Consider the following 24,141-nt stretch of genomic DNA (forward strand, 5'->3'; position numbering starts at 1 on the left):
ATACATAACAGTACAACAAAATAATAAAGGATGTGGTAAATTCCATCAAAAATGTTGGAGGAAAACTTGAGGAAGATGATGTGGTCAACCAAATCTTGAGAACCTTGCTACCTCAATATGTCATAAGGGTTTCTGCAATTCAGGAACTCGGATCTTTGGGAATAGTTAATGTTACACTTGACTCCTTGATCGGTAAGTTGACTTCATTTGAACTGAGCAACTATAATAACAATATGCCAAAGATTGATGTTGCCTTCAAATTCTCCATGACACCTGCATCAACAATGAGAAGGAAAGAAACCAGAAGTAGTTCTACTACAAAAACCGGTCATTCTAATGAACATGACAACTTGTTATCTGAAGAACAGAAATAAGATGAGCTTGAAGCACTAATACCAAGAAGGTTTCTAGGAGGAAAAGGAAAGTACAAAGGTAAACTACCCCTAAAGTGTTTCTCTTGCAATAAAATAGGTCATATTGCATTTAGATATCTTGATAATGATAGGAAGAATAACTTTAGAAGATACAAAGAGAAGAGCGGGAAGGAGTGCTATCTTACAGAAGGAGTTACCAGTGAAGAATTAGAAGGATCCGATGGAGAAGGGATTACATTTGTAGAGGTAAAGGAAGATAACACATAGGAAAGTGATATGGCACTGATTTCCAGTTCAAACCGGTGTAGAGACTAGGTAATTGATAGTGGTTGCACTCACCACATGACTGGGGACAGGAACAAATTCCTCAGCATGGAGGACTATGATGGAGGATTGGTGAGATTTGGTAATGATGCTCCATGTGCAGTAAAAGGTAAGGGATCTATAGCCCTAAATGATAAAACCAATTGTGAAGATACTTAATGGGTAGAAGAGATGAAGTATACTCTGTTAAGTGTTGCACAACTTAACAATAAGGGTTACCAGTTAAAGTTTAATGAAGGAATATGCAAAATAAGTGATAAATCAGGAGGTCTGATTGCTACCAGTAAACAAACTAAAGGTAATATGTTCTACCCAGACACCACTGTAGGAAGTTGCCTAATGGAAAAGGTAGAAGATAGTTGGCTATGGCAAAAAAGATTTTGTCAAGTTAATTTTGATATCATAGAAAAGGTTATTAAAATGAAGTTTGTCAGAGGTATGCCTGACATTATGGAACCAGAGAATGTTGTGTAAATATTGTTAGCTAGGAAAGTTGACCAGATCTAGTTTCAAAAACAAATCTTATTCATCTGAGAATGTTTTGGACTTAGTGCATACAGATTTGTGTGGTCCTACGAGCACTAAGAGTTTCTATGGGGACTGGTACTTCATGCTGTTTGTAGATGATTTCTCAAGAATGATGTGGGATATATTCTTGAAAGAAAAATTTGATTCTTTTCACATGTTTAAGGTCTTCAAGGCTCGAGTGGAGAGAGGAACCGATAAGAGTCTAAAATGTTTGAGATCAGATAAAGGAGGAGAGTTCACCTATCAAGAGTTCATAAATTATTGTGAATAACATAGGATTATGAGGCAAATGTTTGCACACAGAACACCTCAGCAAAATGGGGTTGCTAAAAGAAGAAACAAAACTCTAATTGATTGTGCAAGGACTCTAATGATTCAGAAGGATATTCCACATGTCTTATGGAGAGAAGTAGTGAGTATTGTTGTGTATACCTTGAACCGGATGCAAGTGAAGAAGGGGACAAATAAGACTCCCTATGAATTATGGTGTGGATACTCACCCAATGTGAGTTACTTCAAGGTATTTGGAATTAGGTGCTACATCAGGAAGGATGAGTACTCTGGAAAATTTGATCTTAAGAGTGATGAAGGAATCTTCTTAGGTTACTCCATAAAGAGTAAAGCATGCCCATGTTTGAAAAAAGGGACTAGTAAGATTGTAGAAAGTGCAAATGTAAAAGTAGATGAGTTCTTTGAGAAAAATGAATAGGACAACAAGAGTGAACTGAGGACTATCAAGGATTTGATTGCAATGTATTGGTTGAACCTGCTACAGAGAATCTGAGTGTAGCTGCAAATGAGGAAGCATGTGAAGTAGAACCTACACAACCGATAGAAGAAGCTCCAACAAATGAACTGGCACCACCAAGGTATGTTAGAAACAATCATTCTACTGACAATATTATTGGTGACAAAAATGCAGTACTATTCACTAGAAGAAAAGCAAGGGAGAGTACATGTCTGCTCTCTAAAATTGAGCCTAAAATAGAAAAGGAGGCTTTGAAATATGAAGGATGGATCAAAGATATGGATGAAGAACTGGAGAAAATTGAGAAGAATGAAACTTGGACCCTTGTGCCTAGACCAAAGAACAAAAATCTGATGGGCACTAAGTGGGTATTTAGAAATAAAATGGATGAAACCGATCAAGTAGTAAGAAACAAAGAAAGGTTAGTCTGCAAAGGGTATGCATAGGAAGAAGGTTTGGATTATGGAGAGACCTTTGCACCAGTGGCAAAACTAGAAGGGGTCAGAATCTTGCTTTCTTATGCTTCTTATAGGAAGTTTAAGGTCTACCAAATGGATGTCAAATTGGCATTCTTGAATGGTGTTCTAGAGGAAGAAGTGTACATTGAGCAACTGGAAGGGTTTGCTTCGAAAGATGGAAGAGATATGGTATGTAAGATGAAGAAGGATCTGTATGGGCTAAAATGAGCACCAAAAGCTTGGTATGAGAGACTACACTCATACTTGATAAGTATAGGGTTCATGAGAACCAATGACAACAGTAACTTGTATTTGAAGATTGGAAAAGAAGGAAAACATCTTATTGTAGAGATTTTTTAGATGACATCATCTTTGGAGGAAATGATGAAATGAGAAAAGGTTTTGCAGAAGAAATGAAGAAAGAATTTGAAATATCCATGATCGATGAAATAAAATTCTTCACTGGTTTGCAAGTATCTCAGCTAAAGAATGGTATATTCATTAGCCAGACCAAATATATAAAGAAAATATTGAAGACCTTTGGAATGGAAGATTCCAAACCTGTTGGAACTCTAATGGTTATAGGTTGCAAGCTTTCCAAAGATGATGAGGCTAATGAAGTGAATGAGACACTATACCAATCCATGATTAGTAAGTTGTAGTATGTAGTGTACAACAGACTGAATATAGCACAAGCAGTTGGCTTGGTTGCTAGATTTGCTGCAAATCCAAAAGAGACTCATATGGTGGCGGTTAAGAGGATATTCAAATACCTTAAGGGGACTGATGAGTATAGTCTCTAGTATCCACATAAGGTAAATTTCAACTTAAGTGTCTTCACCAATGCAGATTGGACATGGAACATTGATGATAAAAAGAGCACTAATGGAGGTGCATTCTTTCTTGGGGATAGGATTATGTCATGGACAAGCAAGAAATAGAATTGTATCTCTCAATCCACAGCTGAGGCAGAGTATGTGGTTGTTGCAATCAACTGTACACAGGTAGTATGGATTAAGTAGCTCTTGGAAGTTATCCAAGAAAATGTGACTGGACCTATGGTGATACACTGTGACAATACAAGTTCCATCCATATCAAAAAAACCCGGTAAGGCACTCCAAAACCAAGCATATTGCAATAAAATATCATTATCTTAGGGAATAGGTGTAGGACAAAGAAGTTAGACTGGAATATGTTCCAACCAAGGAACAGGTGGTAGACATATTCACCTAGCCTCTACCTAAGGATACTTTTGAGTATCTCAGAGGTAAGCTAGGGGTAATTCCCCTGCATGCTCTAAGGTGAGTGAAGTTCAGAACAACATCAATTTCATATGATTTTCTTGAAAATTATATGCATTTGTGTTGGTTAATAGATTTGTCTTTTACACATTTTAATTCTTTAAGTTTTGCATGCCCATAAACGAAAGACAAAACACACCAATACTTGGATAACTTATTAGATAGTTAACCTCTGTATATTGGTACAACTCCCCAAGAATGATTTTCAATAAGCTTAAGTTACAACAATTTATATTCCCACTTTTTACCAAAAAGTATTAAAGGTATTTAAGCATTCATATGTCAACAAAAAATGAATACCGTAAATGTTTTTAAGCACAAATTTCTTTTAAAAGCTCACAGACTTTCATTCCTCTAATCGGCAAGATAGACATTTCAAAAGTTCTTCTTTTTGTACACTCACATATAATGTATCAGAAAGATGATAAATTTTGTAATTGAATCAAATCTTCAAAGAGATTCACACTTCAATTCATAAATACACAGATTTATAAGATGGAAAAAATGTTGCAATTTCATTCACAGATCAAATTGTCTTTCTTCCAAAATATATAGCATTGTGAAAATATAAAGCTTATGTCCTATCCTAAACCAAAAATCTTCTGACCTCTTACAAGGCTTATCACCAAGTATATATAGCCACCAAGCTATCATAGTTTTTTACAATTAAAACCAAAGTAAAAAAGATTAACTCTCCCTGAGAGTCAAAGAAGTTTATCCCTATAACTGAAAAAGAAACTACTAAACAAGAAAAGTGGCATAAGCCACGAGCAACGACTATGTGATCAAGCTCCAGCAGTCGATGTCACCTCCACCTATTTATCCTGAGGTGAGGGAGTGCTATGGATATTGAGCCATTCCAGATGAGTTGTAGAGAAGTTGAGGATGAGATGATAATGCAGAATACCAATATGAAGTACTCATTGTTCCCAGACCTCCTTTTTGCTCACCTATACAACCTTGCCCTTATGTGTCTCGAGGTGGTCAAAGCAAATAACTAGCATGGATTCAATTCATGCAATTTTCAAGAAATATTCTATTGTTAAGGATTTTGCTTCCTGGATTTGTTTAACTCAATCCTTGAAGGCTTGAATCATATTAGTTGAATCTTCTAGTGTATGCTTATCATCTTTCAGGAGTTAGATATCTATGCACTTCATATCTTTCTACATAATATTAATTAATTCTTTTAACTCCTTCAAAAGTTTGATTGATTCTTCATGCCCCTGTTTAATAATTGAGTTCCTCCATTTAATATTTTATTTACATACAAAAAGAACATTTTCGTCTAGACCATGCACTGGTTTTTCTACCAAGAAGTTCATGACTCCATACCTTTGGATATCTCTCATTTGTTTCAGCACACCTACTCATTTTCTTTTCTCTTTTTCCCAGGTAATTATTTATGGTTCTAACTCCTTACCCAAAGACTTTGCACTTTCAAATACCTTAATCAGATCAGAGATGTAGCTTGTACCTTCCTGAGCAATTCCAACCACTCACTAAAGACGTCTGCTACCATCTGACTTCTCTGAACTTGATCAAGAAACTTTTGGTTCATTGGTGACTTTGGATCAAACAACAAAGGTACTTGGGAAAGTGGTTGTGGATTGGGATCTTGTATGGCATTGATGTACTAGGCCATATGCATTATAATTTGTTTCATTTCATTTTTATACTTTTCATCCTTCCAAGTCTGGGTCAGAATTCTCTTGGTAGAGTTCTCCAAGTGTTTAGCGTCCATAGCTCAAGAGGTCACCCCTAAATCAATCTTCTCAATAAAAAATTATTTTTTAGTGATGGTCTCAATATCTTTATCTATTGGGGGTCGAGCTACCTCTACAATCCAATTCCTTGTTTGATCATCCACATCTACCATTGCTTAAGTTTTAAGTCTCTTGGACTTTGATGTTCTCCCCAAACATTTACTAACCATATCTTCCATTGGAATGGAGATTGGAATTACATTTCTTTTCTTTCTAAGTGAATTATTTAACCATTTGGGGATAATAGATGTTTCTTTGTGTGGAGGCAATTGCTGATTAGTGATAACAACAGCCATGGTGTTTACAGAATCCTTAGCTTCTTGAGTTTCCTTTCCCTTGTTAGTAGCACTAGCATTGAGCTCGTCCTGCATCTGGGCATCCATCATTCCTTGAATTTATTCTTCAGAGTCCAAATCTACTACAAGTAGATTTAAAGGGTGCTTCTGATTGTTCTTCTTGCTACGGGATCATGTGACATGAGCAAGGGAGGAACTCAGAGAAGATTCTCTTAAGTTTGCAATTTTGATTTTCTCGGTCCTCTATTTTTCACTACCTATAACATCAATAGAAATGTTATAAGAGGGAAAAGATACTTGTTAATTTGTACAAGTTTGACCAACTTTTCTACTCTTAGGTCTAGAAATGGGTTGTTGTCCAAAATGGAGGTCCTTTAGCTGTATTTCTGTTCATCTAATAACATTGAAGGTTTTAGTCTGAATGTTGTCATCTCCTTTTCTATCCCAACCAATTTCTGGAATAGGTTGCCCCTGTATCTTCTCATTGAACTCGGGATCAACAACTTCTTCACCCTCATCCTCTTGCACATTAGAGACATTCATAGATAGACCCATCATCACAATTTGTTGAACTATGAACCTAGACCACAATCTCTTTCTGACTTCAAACTCACCATTACAGTTCTCCCAATAGTCTTCCATCTGAGGTTCATGATGAAAATCAATATCAACATTCAAGTTTTCTATGGTGAACCTTCGACTATCAAATTTGCGTCTAGCAACATATGACTACAAATTGAACTTATTGAATTCAAGTTCAAGATTTAAGGCATCTGAAACAGATCTACAACTATAATATCCCAGCTCTACTAGAAATAAAACTCTAGATTTCCCTTCATTTCTCTTATCAATGTAGGTAAGTTGTCGATTGACTTCAATAAAAACATAACTATCCAGAGCATACCTGGGTAACCTAAAAGGTTCACCCTAAAAGCCACCAACTCTAACATAAGTAAATTGAGCAAACTGAATCGAGAAAATACCATAGATACCTACAAATTCCATCACTTATATGGATAATATTTTGTTTATGTTACCTTGCAACTCATGAACCAATCTACTCGCTAAAACATCATTCCACCTCATGAAGTTTTCAACATATTTCTGTTGTTGTAGGCGAGGATAATATTCGTAAACCCTTATCCCATCAACCCAAGGTTCATGATATAAGACATTCCAGTCTCGAGTGCAAGCGAGCATATAAAACATGTACGAAGACATATAAAAACCGCACATCCCTACAAATTTGTTTAAGCCCTCAAGTAATCCTTTTGCAATAACTTGCCCCCAATCAAGATAAGCACTTCCATTGAACATAACTCGAATGCAGAAATACATCCAATCTTCCCAATAAAAGGCATGAGCATTTCCCTTCAATCTATTCAACAAAATAACAATATCCCACACTTCTGTTATAAAATGTTCTCTGGTGAGTGGCCTCAGCAATCTGGAACCCCCTTTTTGGATTTTCAATAACTTGGAACCCTTTGAGTGCAGATATAATACCTCTAGCCTCCTTCACTTTCATGGATACTAAGAAATGATAGACTTATAAAGAACTGAGAGGGGGCGTGAATCAGTGACAACAAAAACAATACCACTTTAAACACTGACCGGTAAACACAGTTAACCAACTTACTAAATACTATAAATACAATCCAAAGTGATATTAAAGAATCCACAATAAGTAAAACATCCACCATAACACGTGTTTATACATGGAAAACTCAACTGGTAAAAACCATGGTGATATGGGGCCCACAAGTTAACTATCTGCAGTAATAGGTAACTTACCGGTTAAGGTCTACAAAGTGCTCTGTTAGGAGTGAAACCTATTAAATATGTTGTGTTAGGAGTTGTACCCCATTAAAGGTAGTACCCTATTAGGAGTAACCTCGATAGAGGATTTCAAAACCCAAACTAATGGATCACCTGGCTAGAGAATTTGTACAAAAATTTTGTTAGAGCTTACCTTGATAGGGGATTTGACTATTGTAGTGATTAGAAAATAGTAGGTAGGGATGATCATAATAGCACATCTTGCTGGTATAGATCCTCTTCAGCTCATTCAATACTACATCACCAACTTACTTCTGCAATTCGCAACAACTCAAGCTTATAACATCAACTATATCTTGCATTTGATGGTATGATGAAGAATAAGTATCTGGTAGATTATTGAGAGGGGGGGTGAATCAGTAAATAGAAAAACTTATACAAACTTCCCAAACTCAAACTCAATCATACAAAGTAAACTTATCAATGAAATACCACTTTCAAGATCAATACTCATAAGAATATCGGTTGACTGTTACACCAACTTAACAGTAAATAACATTTAACTTGTAAACGTCCAAATGCTTTATCATATGTCAACATACTTCATCTCTCAATGCTTCTAACTAGCATGCCTTATCAGAAATACTTAAATAGTTAATCAAATCACCCATAAGATCATAACCACAAAAACATTCACCACATGAAACAAGTATTTATATGTGGAAAACCCAAATAGGTAAAAACCACGGTGAGATGGGACTCACAAGATAATATCTAAACTCTTCTGAAGTTTAAAGCTTTTACAAAAGTCCTATTAAGAACTGATCCTGTTAGGAATCACCCAGTTAAGGGATTGACTACAAATGCCTTGTTAGAATCAAATACCCTATAAGGAGTAACCTTAGTAGAGGATTTGAGAATCCAATCTAATGGACCACCTTGTTAGAGGATTTAGTAAGTAACCAGGCTTGTTAGAGCTTAACCGGTTAGGGGATTTTAATTATACTGTAATTGTTAGAAAAAAAATTGGAGTTTGTTTGATCTATCTGAATAGCACTACATTTGTTTGATCAGATCCATTTAAGCTTCTATCTTCCTTTACTCAAACTGCAAACTCATTCTCCGGTTCGACAACCACACACTCAACTGATTTCAGCCAATTATTGCCAACATTAAACAAAACAACTTCATCGACCTTAAATACAAATCAATTAGGTCGGTAAAACAATAAAAGCCTAATTCTCACATCGAGATTGCAAACAAGTTGGTATAAGTATGATCATTGGATTACATAGCAATCTCTACACATCAATCAAGAAAACTTCAACCGCTCCTTGATTACCGCTTCATCGAGCTCAGTAACTCATCATGTGCTTTGCATTAGATGCAATACACTTTTCTCATTCCCTAGACAAACAAACAAACGCACCAAAAACAATTTGAACTTGTCTTCATACAATGACCTTATGTGTCACCATCATTACCGCTCAACATCAGATCATAAACTAACATAACCAATTCAACAACCTTAATCAGTTAGGGTTTAGCAAAACAAATTGATAGGGTTTGCTGGTTACAATACATAGAAGGGTTTAACCTTTTACACTGGTTACCGGTTCAACTCACAAACTTACATACCGGTTTACAATATCCTTCACAAAGTTCTTCATACCGGTTACAAGAAAATATCAACAATAACAATGTCATCAATATCTTTACCGGTTCAATTAACATCAATGACAACATAACATATCATTAATGCAGTCTTCATGCAAATGCCAGCAATCTCCCCCTTTGGAATTGATGGCAATACAAATATCAACACCATTGCTTGCTTGTTGTGATTGTGAACAGGAATCTTGGTTTACATTACCAAGTATTCACATGCTTTGTCTGTCTTCAGCCTGTCATTGGTTTTCCTTCCCATAATCACATAATTCTTCTCCCCCTTTGACAACAATGCCAAATTGAAAGTAAAACATGTAATGTCAAATTTTCACTGTGCATCAACAACATACTACAACTTGATGCTCCCCCTGTGGAATACATCCACTTCTATATCAATCCTTGTAAAATTATGCAAGTGATTCAAGGACTGATGCAATCAACATCATGCTCAACTAACCTCATGAAGAGGGACAACCCCTAACTAACTTCTAAGATACTCAAAATTAGTCTTAGGCATAGGTTTGGTAAAAATTTCTGCAAGCTTCTCCTTGGTAGAAACATGCTCTAAGATAACATCTTTGCTTTGAACTTTTTCCCTCAAGAAATGATACTTTAATTCAATGTGCTTGGTTTGTGCATGCAAAATAGGATTCTTGGAAATATTTATGGCACTTGTATTATCACATAAAATCTTTATAGGTTCTGAAATCTTCATCTTAAAACATTCCAAAATGTGCCTCATCCAAATAGTATGTGTGCAATTCATATAAGATGCAAACATACTCAGCTTCAGCAGTAGATTGTGAAGTACAACTTTGCTTTTTACTACTCCATGAAACAAGCCTTCCTCCAAGAAAAAATGTTCCACCAGTTGTGCTTTTCTGGACTTCAACATTTCCTGCCCAATCAGCATCTATGTATGCCTTCAAATCAAAGTTTCCTCCATATGGATACCATAATCCATAGTCAACAGTACCTTTTAGGTATCTAAAGATTCTCTTGGTTGCTTCCAGGTGTGTGTCCTTCGGATTCTTCTAGAATCTAGCAACTATGCCAACCACATGGGCTATATCCGGTCTATTGTGAACAACATACTGCAATTTGCCAATCATTGACCTGTATTCCTTCTCATCAATAGACTTAGATTCATCTTCCTTGGACAACTTACAACCTGTAACCATTGGTGTCTCGACTGGTTTATAGTCACTCATGCCAAATGTCTTCAAAACCTCTTTCACATACTTAGACTATGTAATGAAAATACCATTCTTCATTTGTTGTATCTGTAAGCCTATGAAATTTTTTATTTCCCCTACTAAAGACATTTCAAACTCATTTTTCATTTCATCTGCAAAACTGTTGCTCATGACATCATTACCTCCAAATATAATATCATCAACAAATACTTCACTAACTAGTATTTCATCTCCTTCAGACTTGAGATATATGTTACCATCATCACTAGGTATCAGAAAGCCTATCTTCATTAGATGTGTATGAAGCCTTTCATACCATGCTCTGGGTGCCTGCTTTAATCCATATAAGGCCTTATGCAATCTGCATACCATGTCTTTCTCATCACTCAAAGCATAACCATTTGGATGCTCTATGTATACCTCTTATTCCAATATCCATTCAAAAATGCAGACTTAACATCCATTTGATATACCTTGAACTTCTTATGAGCTGCAAATGCAAGTAAAGTTCTAACACCTTCCAGTCTTGCTACTGGTGCAAAAGTTTCACCATAATATTCTCCTTGTTCTTATGCATAACCCTTACAGACTAATCTTGCCTTGTTGTAAACTACAACACCATCTTCATTCAACTTGTTCCTGTATACCCGTTTAGTACCTATAACATTCTTATTTACCGATCAGGGTACTAGAGTTCAGGTGTTGTTCTTCTCAATTTGATTCAATTCCTCCTCCATAGCTTTAACCCAACGATCATCACCAAATGCCTCCTTAGCAGTTCTTGGTTCAATGGTGGAGATCATACAAGAATTCTCTTTGATTCTTCTTTTGGTTAGTACTCCAACATCCTTATCTCCAATAATCTACTCAGGATTGTGATTCAGTCTCACATATCTAGGAATAACATGATCATTATCTTCAGGTTTAGCTTCTTCATTGTCATCATCTTCTTCTCATTTTATTTGTTCCGGTTAGACAAGTGCATCAGAATTTTCTTTGTTAGTTTCAGATTTCACGGCTTCCATTTCCAAAAACAAAATGCAAGGATCTTCATCCTTTTTCTCTGAACTGGTTCCTTCTGAGACTTCAAGAAATTCATCCACTTGAACATCAACACTCTCAACAATTTTCTGTGTTTGGTTGTTAAAACATTTGTAGGCCTTACTCTTGGTGGAATAGCCAAGAAATATACCTTCATCACTCTTAGCCTCAAATTTGCTAATGCAATCACCTTTCTTAATAAAAAAATTGCTTCCAAATATCTTAAAATAGCTAACATCAGGTGATCTTCCATACCAATATTCATAAGGATTCTTTTCCTTACCTCTCTTTACCAGAACCCGGTTCATTGTGTAAATAGCTGTGCTGACAGCTTCTCTCCAAAAGGTTTTCGCTACACCTCCTTGTATCAACATTGTCCTAGCATCTTTAACAACTGACCAGTTGTTCCTCTCTGCGATACCATTCTGTTGTGGTGTCCTTGGTGCAAAAAGGTGTAGTTTGATACTATTATCTTCACAAGACCTAGTGAATTCTTTAGAAGTAAATTCACTGCCTTGATCTGTCCTCGAACATTTTATCTTCTTACCGCTCTCTTTCTCAGCTAAGGCCCTAAATGCCTTGAACTTACCAAAAGCTTTAGTCTTAACTTTCAAGAATGTGACCCACATCATCCTTGAGCAATCATCAGTGAGAATCATAAAATATATGTCACCTTGAATGCTTTTTGTTCTTATTGGTCTACAAAGATCTATATGAACCAAATCTAACAAGTGCTCCACTGAAAAGGATTTTCTTTTGAAAGTTGAAGAAGTCATCTTTCTTAACTAACATTCTTTGCAAAGAGCATTAACCAGTTTGTCTAACTGAGGCAAACCTCTCACTGTCTTGGACTTACTCACTTTAAAAATGTTATCAAAATTTAAATGATAAAATCTCCTATGCCTAAGCCAGCTATCATCTATTTTTGCAATAAAATAGTTGCTAATTTTTGAATTAAGATGAAATGAGTTACCTTTAGTTTGTTTCTCGATTGCAATCAATTCACCTTTGTTGTCAAAGATTTTACACATACCATTTTTAAACTCCAGTGGGTATCCTTTGTCATTGAGTTGTGCCACACTCAAAAGATTGTGCTTTAGTCCTTCAACCCAATAGACATCATTTGTACTGCTCTTTCCATTAAGAGAAATAACTCCTTTACCTTTAACCATGCAGGGTGAGTTATTGCCAAATTTGACAACACCGCCATCAAATTTCTTCAAGGAAAGAAATTTGCTCTGATCACCAATCATATGTTGTGAACAACCACTATCAATGATCCAATCATCTGAGTTATCCATCCTGGATACTAATGCCTTTTGGTCTGATATATCTTCCTTAATATCTACAAACACAATATCTTCACTAGCATCACCATCAAATTCTTCATCAATGATACCATTATCAATAGAAATAAGACAATCTCTCTTGCCTTGCCCTTATACATCTTGAATTTATCTCTCTTGTGTTCATTTTCACCATTAGGATAATTAGCTGCTATATGACCAATCTTGTTGCATGCAAAACATTTTAAAGGTAATTTACCTCTATATTTATCAATGCCTCTAGGCAACCGCTTTGCCAACAATGCTTCAAGCTCTACTAAATTGTCTTCATCATCAACATCTCTGCTGGATCTGGATTCATAACCATGACTAGTATCTCTACTTTTTCTCACAAATGGGTTAGGAACAAAAGTTCTAAATGTAGACTTAGATTTCTGTACACTACTATCATAACCATTTAATTCAAAAGCAGTAAGCTTGCCAATGATGGAGTCAAGAGTTACCTTAGTTTTGTCAATGGATTTCAGCTCCTGAATAGCTGCAACTCGAATAGAATAGGCCGGTAGTAGGGTTCTCAGTACCTTACTGATCACTATGGCATCTTCCACTTTCCCTCCAGCACCCTTAATTTCACTGACTATCTCTTGTATCCTTTGACCATACTGTTGGATATTCTCACCTTCAGACATCCTCATGTCATCAAACTTTCCTCTTAGACTCTCCTCTTTAGCAATCTTAACATGTTCATCACTGCTATAAATCTCTTCAAGTTTTTTCCATACTTCATATGCAGTTTCAAGACCATGAACATCTACATATTCAGCATCAGATAGGGAATTGATAATAGCCTCCAATGCTTGATGATTTTCTTGTTGTTCTTTCTTCTGATCATCAGTCAAAATCCTAGTAGGTGCAATATACTTAGTATCTACATGATCTCAATACTGACTTCCCAAACTCTTGATGTAAATCTTCATTCTGTTGCTCCATATCCTATAGTTTTCTCTATTGAACTTTAGACCTTCTTCATCATGATCTAGCAGATCTTTTCCTCAAGTTGTTAGGCTTAGACCTTAGAGGACCTGAGATGCTCTGATACCAATTGATGGTATGATGAAAGAATAAGTATCTGGTAGATTACTAAGAAGGGGGCTGAATCAGTAAATAGAAAAACTTATACAAACTTCTCAAACTCAAACTCAATCATACAAAGTAAACTTATCAATGAAATACCACTGTCAAGATCAATACTCATAAGAATACCAGTTGATTGTTACAACAACTTAACAGTAAACAACATTTAACTTGTAAATGTCCAAATGCTTTATCATAAGTCAACATACTTCATCTCTCAATGCTTTCGGTTATCATGCCTTATCAGAAATAGTTAAATAGTTAATCAAATCAACCATAAGATCATAACCACAAAAACATTCACCACATGACACAAGTATTTATACGTGGAAAACCCAAATAGGTAAAAGCCACGGTGAGATAGGACTCACAAGATAATATATGAACTCTTCTGAAGTTCGCCCTATTAGGAGCCAAGCCTATTAAAGCTTTTACAAAAGTCTTGTTAAGAACTGATCTTGTTAGGAATCACCCCGTTAAGGGATTGACTATAAATTCCTTGTTAGAAGTAAATACCTTGTAAGGAGTAACCTTAGTAGAGGATTTGAGAATCCAATCTAATGGACCACCTTGTTAGAGGATTTAATAAGTAACCAAGCTTGTTAGAGCTTACCCGGTTAGGAGATTTCAATTCTGCTATAATTGTTAGAAAACAATAGGAGTTTGCTTGATCTGTCTTAATAGCACTGCATTTGCTTGATCAGATCCATTTAAGCTTCTATCTGCCTTTACTCAAACTGCAGACTCATTCTCTGGTTCGGCAACCACACACTCAACTGATTTCAGCCAATTCTTGCCAACATTAAACAAAACAACTTCATCAACCTTAAATACAAATCAATTAGGTCGATAACACAATAAAAACCTAATTCTCTCATCGGGATTACAAACAAGTTGGTATAATTATGACTATTGGATTACATAGCAATCTCTACACATCAATCAAGAAAACTTCAACCACTCCTTGATTACCGCTTCATCGAGCTCAGTAACTCATCACGTGCTTTGCATTAGATGCAATACACTTTGCTCATTCCCTAGACAAATTAAAAAATGCACCAAAAACAATTTGAATGTGTCTTTATACAATGACCTTACGTGTCACCACCATTACTGCTCAACATCAAATCATAAACCAACATAGCCAATTCAACAACCTTAATCAGTTAGGGTTTAGCAAAAGCAATTGATAGGGTTTACTGGTTACAATACATAGAAGGGTTTAACCTTTTACACCAGTTACCAGTTCAACTCACAAACTTACATACCAGTTTACAATATCCTTCACAAAGTTCTACCTACCGGTTACAAGACAATATCAACAATAACAACAATATCAGCAATATCATTATGGGTTCAATTGGCATCAATGACAACATAACATATCATTAATGCAATCTTCATGCAAATGCCAACAACATCATACAAAATAGTTCATCACAATGTCATTATATAGACATTAGATTTCATGTCGGCTCAGGTACTCCATCACAATTTCCTAGGTGCAGTGTATCTGGACAATCTCGTATAACACATCACAAATTGCCACCAAATCTATCGGTTAGGGATAACTCACCACGACCGATGATGACTCATCACATAATTAGTGAATATCGGTTGGAATACCAATACTGGTTAAGAGTTAAGAGTTAACCACATCAAACACATAAACTAACTGTCTTCCATTTGCTTTCTTGTTGATCTTCGTTGAATCTCCAAGTTGGTGTCATGCCATTCCTACATATACCGGTTGTCTACATATACCAATTAGACACCCTCAAAACCAATTGGATGTCTTTATGCATAATAATATTAATAATAATAATACTGGTTTTACAATACAAAGACTTAGGAGTAATACCAGTTTGTCTTAACTAAGATGACCATTACAATATGAACATATGTATGTGTACATGTGCCATCAATGGCAACACTTAGATAAATTTACAATTTTACAACTAAGTGTGCTTACAAAAATTGTACAAACATATTTCTATATCTACTCCCCATTAACAATAAAATTCTACTCCCTAAATACATACAAAAATTTTCACAACACATACATATTTCTACTCCCCCTTGGACAACAATGCCAAATTGAAAAGTAAAATACATATATATTAGATCAAAATTTGCACCAAAAAATACATATAAGAGTCTTGTCAAGGAGTGTTCACTGCAATTTTCAAGAAAATATCACTGAAATAAATATTCATCTGAGTAAAATCATTATCCCATGTTTCTAGTAATTTCTCGGTGATCTCAATGCTTGTCATAACTTGTGTAGTGAATTCTTCCATAGCATCTACTATGCTCATTTTAGGGGTTGACAAAACTACTTCTGCATCTTTGTATGTCCATTGTAAGATGTCCACTTTGGGTCTCAACCGGTTCTTGAGTTCTTTTAGAGATCTCAGGTTCTTAACCTGTTCACCATCATAAACATCTAACTGATGTTGTTGAACATCAACTGACTTGCCAAATTCTAAGGCTGAATCCAATAAAGGTATGTAAGAAGTACATATCCTTTCCAGTTCTTGTTCTATCTCTTCTCACTTCTTCTTCAAACTAGAAAAGAAAAGTGAAATGTTAGAGGTATAGGCTAGTATCCTTCCTCCAATCTTAACAACACTTCTTAAAAGATCTTTGTTGACAGATAAAACAATCTTCCCTTTATCAATATCTGACATAAGTTTCTCTCCCCTCTTCTTTCTGTAATTCTTCTCAGCTAAAGTCTGAGCAACTTATTCAAGAGACTTCAGTTGGTCATAATCATCAACAACCAACTGGCCAATCTTAGTGATAGGCATTGTCAAATTCCTAGTGTTAGACTCTGGTAGGAGACTTGACAGAATCTCAATGTAAGTTTGAATTGTTTCTGCTTCCTTCCTCTGCTCTTTTGATCTTTTCTTTTGAGCTCTAGATTGCATCACTGTTGCAATCTCCATGAGTTTAGATGCACTCATATTTTCTACATCTAAAGGCCTTTTGATGCCAATTGAGTCATCCTCATCATCAATTTGTTGTATTTCCTTTTCTTTTTCCTTTTCATTTGTTTTGTCTGCTATCTTCTCTGTTTTCTCTTTCTCTTCATCCATTTTCCTTTTAGGTTCCTTCACTTCAATCTCTTTCTCAAGTTTCTCTTTCTCTACCACTATTTGTTTCTCCTGTGAAATTGTAGTAACTTGTGGGAGTTCAATATCAACTTGTTGTTCTTTCTTTGGTGGCGGTGGAAAAACCACACTAGGTTCATTAACCGATGTATCAACTACTTTCTGTGTTTCAGAAATGATCAGTTGTAGTGGAAATTTCTTAATTGGTTCAATGTTAATGCTAGTTGTATCAATGGTGTCTTGGATTTCATCAATATCATCAACAAAGAAAATAACCGGTGGAGAAGTTGTATCATCCTTATTCGATACAATATTCTCTTCAACATTTAGCTTCAATAGAGTCTTTGTTTGTGATTTCAATTGCTCATGCATCCTGTGAATGTCTTTAGCAATTTTGTGGGTATCATCTTCAACAAATTGTATCTTTCTAGCTAATAACTTCAATCTTCTTAACTTAGAATGAAATTGTCTTTTGAATTTATCAAGTAATGTTACAATTCATCTCTAGATAAATCAGAAAAATATTGAATGAAAATTCAGTCAATGATTTCTTGATATTGATCAACAACCACTTTCCACAAATTTACAAGAATAGAATACAAAGAATCAGAGACATCCTTTTCAATATCCTGAGGTAACCGATTGAATTGGCACAAATTATTGATTACCTCTTGAACAACTTGTTGCTTCTGTCCATCATCAAAAGAATCAAAATACTCTTTCACATTATCAAACCTTTTCCTTCCTAATGCCTTTAAAGTCCTCTCAAAATCAGTCATAGGCTTGAATGATATAACATTAATAGGAGTACTTTCCTTTGATATTTCTCCTATTGATTTGTCTTTCTTACCAGATGCTTTCATCTTCTTAGGCTCCTCTTCAGTATCAGTATCTTCTGATTCTGCTTGAAGAATAAGTTGTCTACCTCTCTTCTTCATTGCAGTTTGTTTCTTTACATATACTTTGGGTGTTAGTTCCTTCTTGACTTGTACACTTCTTGTCACTCTTGTACCGGCTGACACTGAAGGTGCTTGCTCAACTTTATTCTTCTTACCTTTAGCACTACTGGGTTGAGCACAACTAGTTTGAGCAGGTGCAGATTGCTCTTGGTATCCCCAGACTTTTCTTCTTCTTATCCACTAGAGATGCCAAAAGATTATTGGCATAACCAATTAACAAGTCATAATTGACTTCATAACTCATTTCTTCCATTTCATCTTCCCTGGGTTCAATGGCTTCCATGAGACAAAATTATGTGGTGACTGTGAAATAGATGTCTTGTGCAAAGTGTTTCACCACATCTTTAGGTAGCCTCATTCTCATGCTCATCTTCTTTTGGAATTCATTGAAATATATGTTCATGGCAATAGGAAATGTGTTCTTAACAGCCTTAATGTTGTTCTTGATTTGAGTTGTTACCAGTATGTCCTTCGACCATTGAATGTCACCAGTTCTCGGTAGGAAATTCTGAAAATAGAAGAATAGACCAATAAACAATTGACCAAATTTGAACTTCTAACTACTGTCTTTCTTAATTGATTGTAGGTTCAACATCAATTGGCTCCTTATAGCCTCGCATTAGTCATAATCTGCATTCTCGGCAATCATCCTATAAGTTGTATGCATAGTAGCAGATGGCACACTATTCATTTTGCTAGAATAAAATATCCTATAACCAATAACCATAGTTACAAGTCTAACTGTTGGGTCTTTAATGTTGTTGACTGAAAATGCATGACTGTCAGAGGTGGTATGAGTTAGTGCAGTCACAGTCCCTTTTGAAATTTTCTAAAGCTTTGGAACTTCACCGATTTGCCAAAAACAAGTCACTGCATGAATTGCTTCCTTCGTGATTGGGTGCAACATGTCAAGATACATACTCTCTCCATGCACATGACTAATAATTATCCTAACATGTTCCTCTTCAAAATCTTCAAGGAAATATGTTGCATTATGAAAACCATTTTTCATAAACCCTAATGTACTTGGGTTTTATTTTGCTGCTTTTATCACACAAGGATTTGAGTTGAGAATAAATTGATAGTGATCCTAAATCCTTAATTTTGTAGTCAATATAACTGGATAAATCACCTTTTATCATAACACCATTAGGAACTTGAGATAAAGCATTGTATTATACTATTTTATCAGACTCCATAGTCTCCATAGGTTCAATAGTGATCATAAGTCTCTTAACTTGCTTATACGATGATGTCATTCTAGATAAACTAGATTTGAGAGTGATTAATCAAAGGAATACCTCATTCTCTTTGCATTGGTAGGGTTTTCAGTTGCTCTCTCAAATGCACACCTATTTCTCCTTCTCCAATCTTTGAATTCAATTCGGCTTTTGATCCGCAACACAAATCCATCTACAATCAGCTAGCACTTCTCTTTTTTGCTTTGCAGGTGCTCAATAACTCTTCTTCAAATGCAATTAGGGTAAAAATAACATAGTAAAACTTGCTTTTATAGACTTACCCACAACATTAAATGCACAACTAATAGGGTAACAAACCCTAATTTAACGCTTAACAAAACTTTCCAATTCTGACAAGTATATAACCGGTTGACAATCTTTTGAAAAACCGATAAACAATGATATCAAGAATTCTCATAAAACAACTCAAAATGCAAAACTCTCTTACCATACATTCTTCAAGGGGTCCAGAAGTAGATTTACCGCTATGCTCCCCTTAGTCCTGTTTGAAAGGCTTAATTCACCAATGCAGGATTCTCCACACTAGGTGAAGGGTTAGATTCTTTTGCAAGCTTGTCCTCACTCTTGTTCTTCCAAATTATGTTCATCTCCTCTCTAGTTTCCTCAATATTTACCTTCTGCTTACCTTTTAGATCTATAAAATGGTTAACTAGTTTGTTCTTCCTGGTTCTATAGAAATTTGTCATGTATCCCATTTGTGACAATGATAGCAAGCCATCCCAGATGCTCTCCATGGTCCTGCATTGCCTCTTCCAGTTCTCCTTCTGCAATTCATAGCCACATGACCATAATTATTATAAATGGTGCAAATCACATTAGTTACATTTTCCATTTCATATGGATTAAACCGGTTGACATAGGGTTTTTGCCAGTTCATGTTTCCCAGGTTGTCATAGGTTCTTCTCCAGTCAGCATTAGGCCTTGGATTAATGTGAGGTTTCATATTATTTTCTCCATATCTGCATTCAATTGATCTATATCCATACATGTTGCATGTGTAAAAACAACCTTCAAATCTTCTAAACACATATCTAGCATTAGTATTATAGCCTATGTTATCATTAGGTCTCCTTCTACACACATTAGCAGTGTGTCCAGGTTTGAGACAGTTCAATAAAATAGGTTTGAAAACCTTCTTACCAGTAGGCTTTTTAGTCTTAGGAGAAGTATTACCTCCATGCATGTTGCTCTTGGTACCGGAAGATTCTCCTTTTTCAGATGTATTGAAACCTAGCCCAGATGTGTTACCTTTCATCCTCTAAGATTGGATCTGCTCATCCAGCATAGAAGAACTCTTATTGAACTTTTCAAGCTTTCCATTATCCTTAGTGACCTCTCTAGTAAGATCTTCATTGTTTTTTGTCAGAGTCTCTCTTGGAGATGTTAGCATTTCAAGATCCAGCTGCAAAGCCTCCTTCTCTTCCTTCTCCTCATGCTAATGTTCATGCAAAGTTTCATTCTCCTGCTTGATTTTGAAAATCTCATGATCTCTCTCTTTGATTAGGTCTTCAACTGCCCTTCTTGCTTCAAGCTCTCTTATCAAATTTAGCTTTTCACCATTCAGTTTTTTCAAATTCTTCAGCTAATGCATCAATGTTAGCCACATCTGAAGAACTATTATCAAATATCTCCAATAATTCCTTAGTTAGCTCTCTCCTTTTAACTTGTGAAGCTTTAAATCTAACCCTTAGGGTTTCAAGCTCTTCCTTGGTAGCATCAAGCACTCTATCCATCTCTAAATAGCTCATATCCCCCATGGTGGATTTAGAGTTTCCTTCCAAGAGATTAAGCCTTAAGGAAGTTAGGCTCTGATACCAATTGATAGACTTATAAAGCAGTGAGAGGGGGGGTGAATCAGTGATAGCAAAAACAATACCACTTTAAACACTGACCGGTAAAGATAGTTAACCAGCTTAATAAATACTATGCATACAATTAAAAGTGATATTAAAGCATCCACAATAATTAACCACATCCACCATAACATATGTGTTTATACATGGAAAACCCAACTGGGAAAAACCATAGTGAGATGGGACTCACAAGTTAACTATTTGCAGTAATAGGTAACTGACCAATTAAGGTCTACAAAGTGCTCTGCTAGGAGCAAATCCTGTTAAAGATCCCAGTGCCTCATTAGGAGTTGTACCATGGTGAAGATAGTACCCTATTAGGAGTAACCTCGATAGAGGATTTCAAAACCCAAACTAATGGATCACCTAGTTAGAGGATTTGTACAAAAACCTTGTTAGAGCTTACCCTGCTAAGGGATTGACTATTGTAGTGATTAGAAAATGGAAGGTAGGGATGATCTAATAATAGCACATCTTGTTGGTATATATCCTCTTCAACTCATTCAATATTGCATCACCGACTTACTTCTGCAATTCACAACAACTCAAACTTATAACATCAACTATATCTCGCATCATACAAAATAGTTCATCACAATGTCATTATATAGAAATTAGATTTCATGTCAGCTCAGGAACTCCATCACAATTTCCTAGGTGCAATGTATCTGGATAATCTCGCATAACACATCATAGATTGCCGCCAAATCTATCGGTTATGGATAAATCATCACGACCGGTGATAACTAATCACATAATTATTGAATACCGGTTGGAACACCGATACATGTTAAGAGTTAACCACATCAAACACATAAACCAATTTTCCTCCATTTGCTTCCTTGTTGATCTCTATTGAATCTCCAAGTTGGTGTCATGACATTCCTGCATATACCGGTTTACATATATCAGTTAGACACCTTCAAAGCTGATTGGACTTCTTTATGCATAATAATAATAATAATAATAATAATAATAATAATAATGATAATAATAATAATAATAATAATAATAATAATAATAATACTGGTTTAGCAATACAAAGACTTAGGAGTAATACTGGTTTGTCTTAACTAAGATGACCATTACAATGTGAACATATGTGTGTATACATGTGCCATCAATGACAACACATAAACTCATCCAATACAATCATCATCAAGCCAACAAGAAAGTACTAGAGAGATTGCTAGCTTTTGCAACAAAAAAATTGACTTAAATCTCACTCAAATCCTAGCTAGCTATACTAATTAAGTAAGCTCATGTGAATTGACACTTGAATTGATGGATATTTGGCATGCATTTAATTTTGGGTCACTCCATTACATGTCACATGAATTACCATGATTATTTGTCATAATTATAAACTAACATCTCAAACTACCTGGAATATTCCCTTTTCCGCCATCATTTTCCCTCCATGATATGCGCACCATATCTAAATGAAGCCTCAAACTATATTATTTCAAACTTTGAACCTTGAACCAAAAACCCAAAGGTTCAAGGGTTAAAGTTCAACTTTGAGAAAGAACATAGAACAGAACATAAAACAGTTTTCACGACATAAAAAAACAAAAGACAACAAATGAGCAAAGGTATAACTAACTCACAACCGACTTTGAACCTTGAACCTTGAACCAAAAGGTTCAAAGGTTCAAGTTCAACATGAAATTTCAACAAAGCGCTCACCTTTTACCATGAAACAAAGTCATGAAGACAACTAAATTTAAAGTGAGCATTGAACTTGAACTTTGAACTTTAAGAAAAGGTTCAATCACTTGAGTTCAAAGGAAGAAAACATACAATCGAAAAGGAAAATAAAAATTAAAGGATGACCTTTGAACTAAAATTCAAAAGAAAAGAAGGAAGGACTAACAATTTGGATTGATGATTATGGACTAATTCTGTTAGGGGGAGCAGTCATTGCAGTATGTGCATTAGGATGCCTAGACTAAACCTTTGGCATTGTTGTCAAAGGGGGAGTGAAGTGAGATGTGACATAAATGGAAGCCATAAAAAGGGGGAGTAAGATTATTACTAAAGATCAAATAATATAGTTGATCGGTACAGCAGAAGTGACTAGTTGCTAAAAGAGAAGTTTGAAGGGTTTCCATCAATGCCAAAGGGGGAGATTGTTGGCATAACTGATGGTGTTGGCAAAATCGGTTCATCAGTTAATATTGTCATTGATGACTAACACTTACTGGTGAATAAGGACAAGCTAATAGGAAAGGAGGTGTGGTAAACCTCAATGGTTTACTCATGGTTGCAATCAGTATGGAGGATCCAGTGCTTCCCTAATATTCATTATTGACACACTTAAGTAGTGTGTTGGTCGAAGACTAGTCAATTGAAGGATAAACATAGTAGTTAATCGGTCAGTCAAGTATCCACTAGGTGTTGAGATCAGTTTCTTAAATAGGCAGTTGAAATGATGATGCAGTCATAAGAGGTGAGTCAGATTACAATTTAGTAGTTTTATGCACAGACGGAACACTCTGGACAGATAGGTGATCAGTCTGATTGATGATCACTGTCTGGTGGAAAAGGTGAAGAGTTGCACCAATGAACTGGTGATATAGGTTGAGGGATGATATCCACCGAGAATATCATAGTAGTGACCAGTAAATTGGATGGGATGACCAAAGGTGATTCAATCAGGATGAGATATCATCAAACAAACTTCTATTGAAGTCTACAATATTTAACAACTAGTTAAGGTGAGATTTGTGCAGATTTTATGGTTCGCATTAAAAAGACAGAACATGGCACAGAGGTTGTTGAAATCATGAGTTGTGGTGGCAGATAAGGATGAGTTGTTGGTGAGAATGATGGAGAGCACATAGAGAAAGTGTAGGAATATTTGAATTTCAAATCTATGGATTTTTAGGTTTGAACTCATTTAGGAAACTAGAGTTATGTGTTGAAAAAATATGGTATAAAGGTTTTTGGTGAAAACCAAAATGTTTGATCATAAAATTGCTAAGTACAATTTTGAAGAGAGGCGATCTAGCAAGGTGAGAAGAGTTCGGAACTATTAAGTGAATAGAAAAC

This window comes from Cryptomeria japonica, chromosome 11, assembly GCF_030272615.1.
Source record: "Cryptomeria japonica chromosome 11, Sugi_1.0, whole genome shotgun sequence".
Lineage (NCBI taxonomy): Eukaryota > Viridiplantae > Streptophyta > Pinopsida > Cupressales > Cupressaceae > Cryptomeria > Cryptomeria japonica.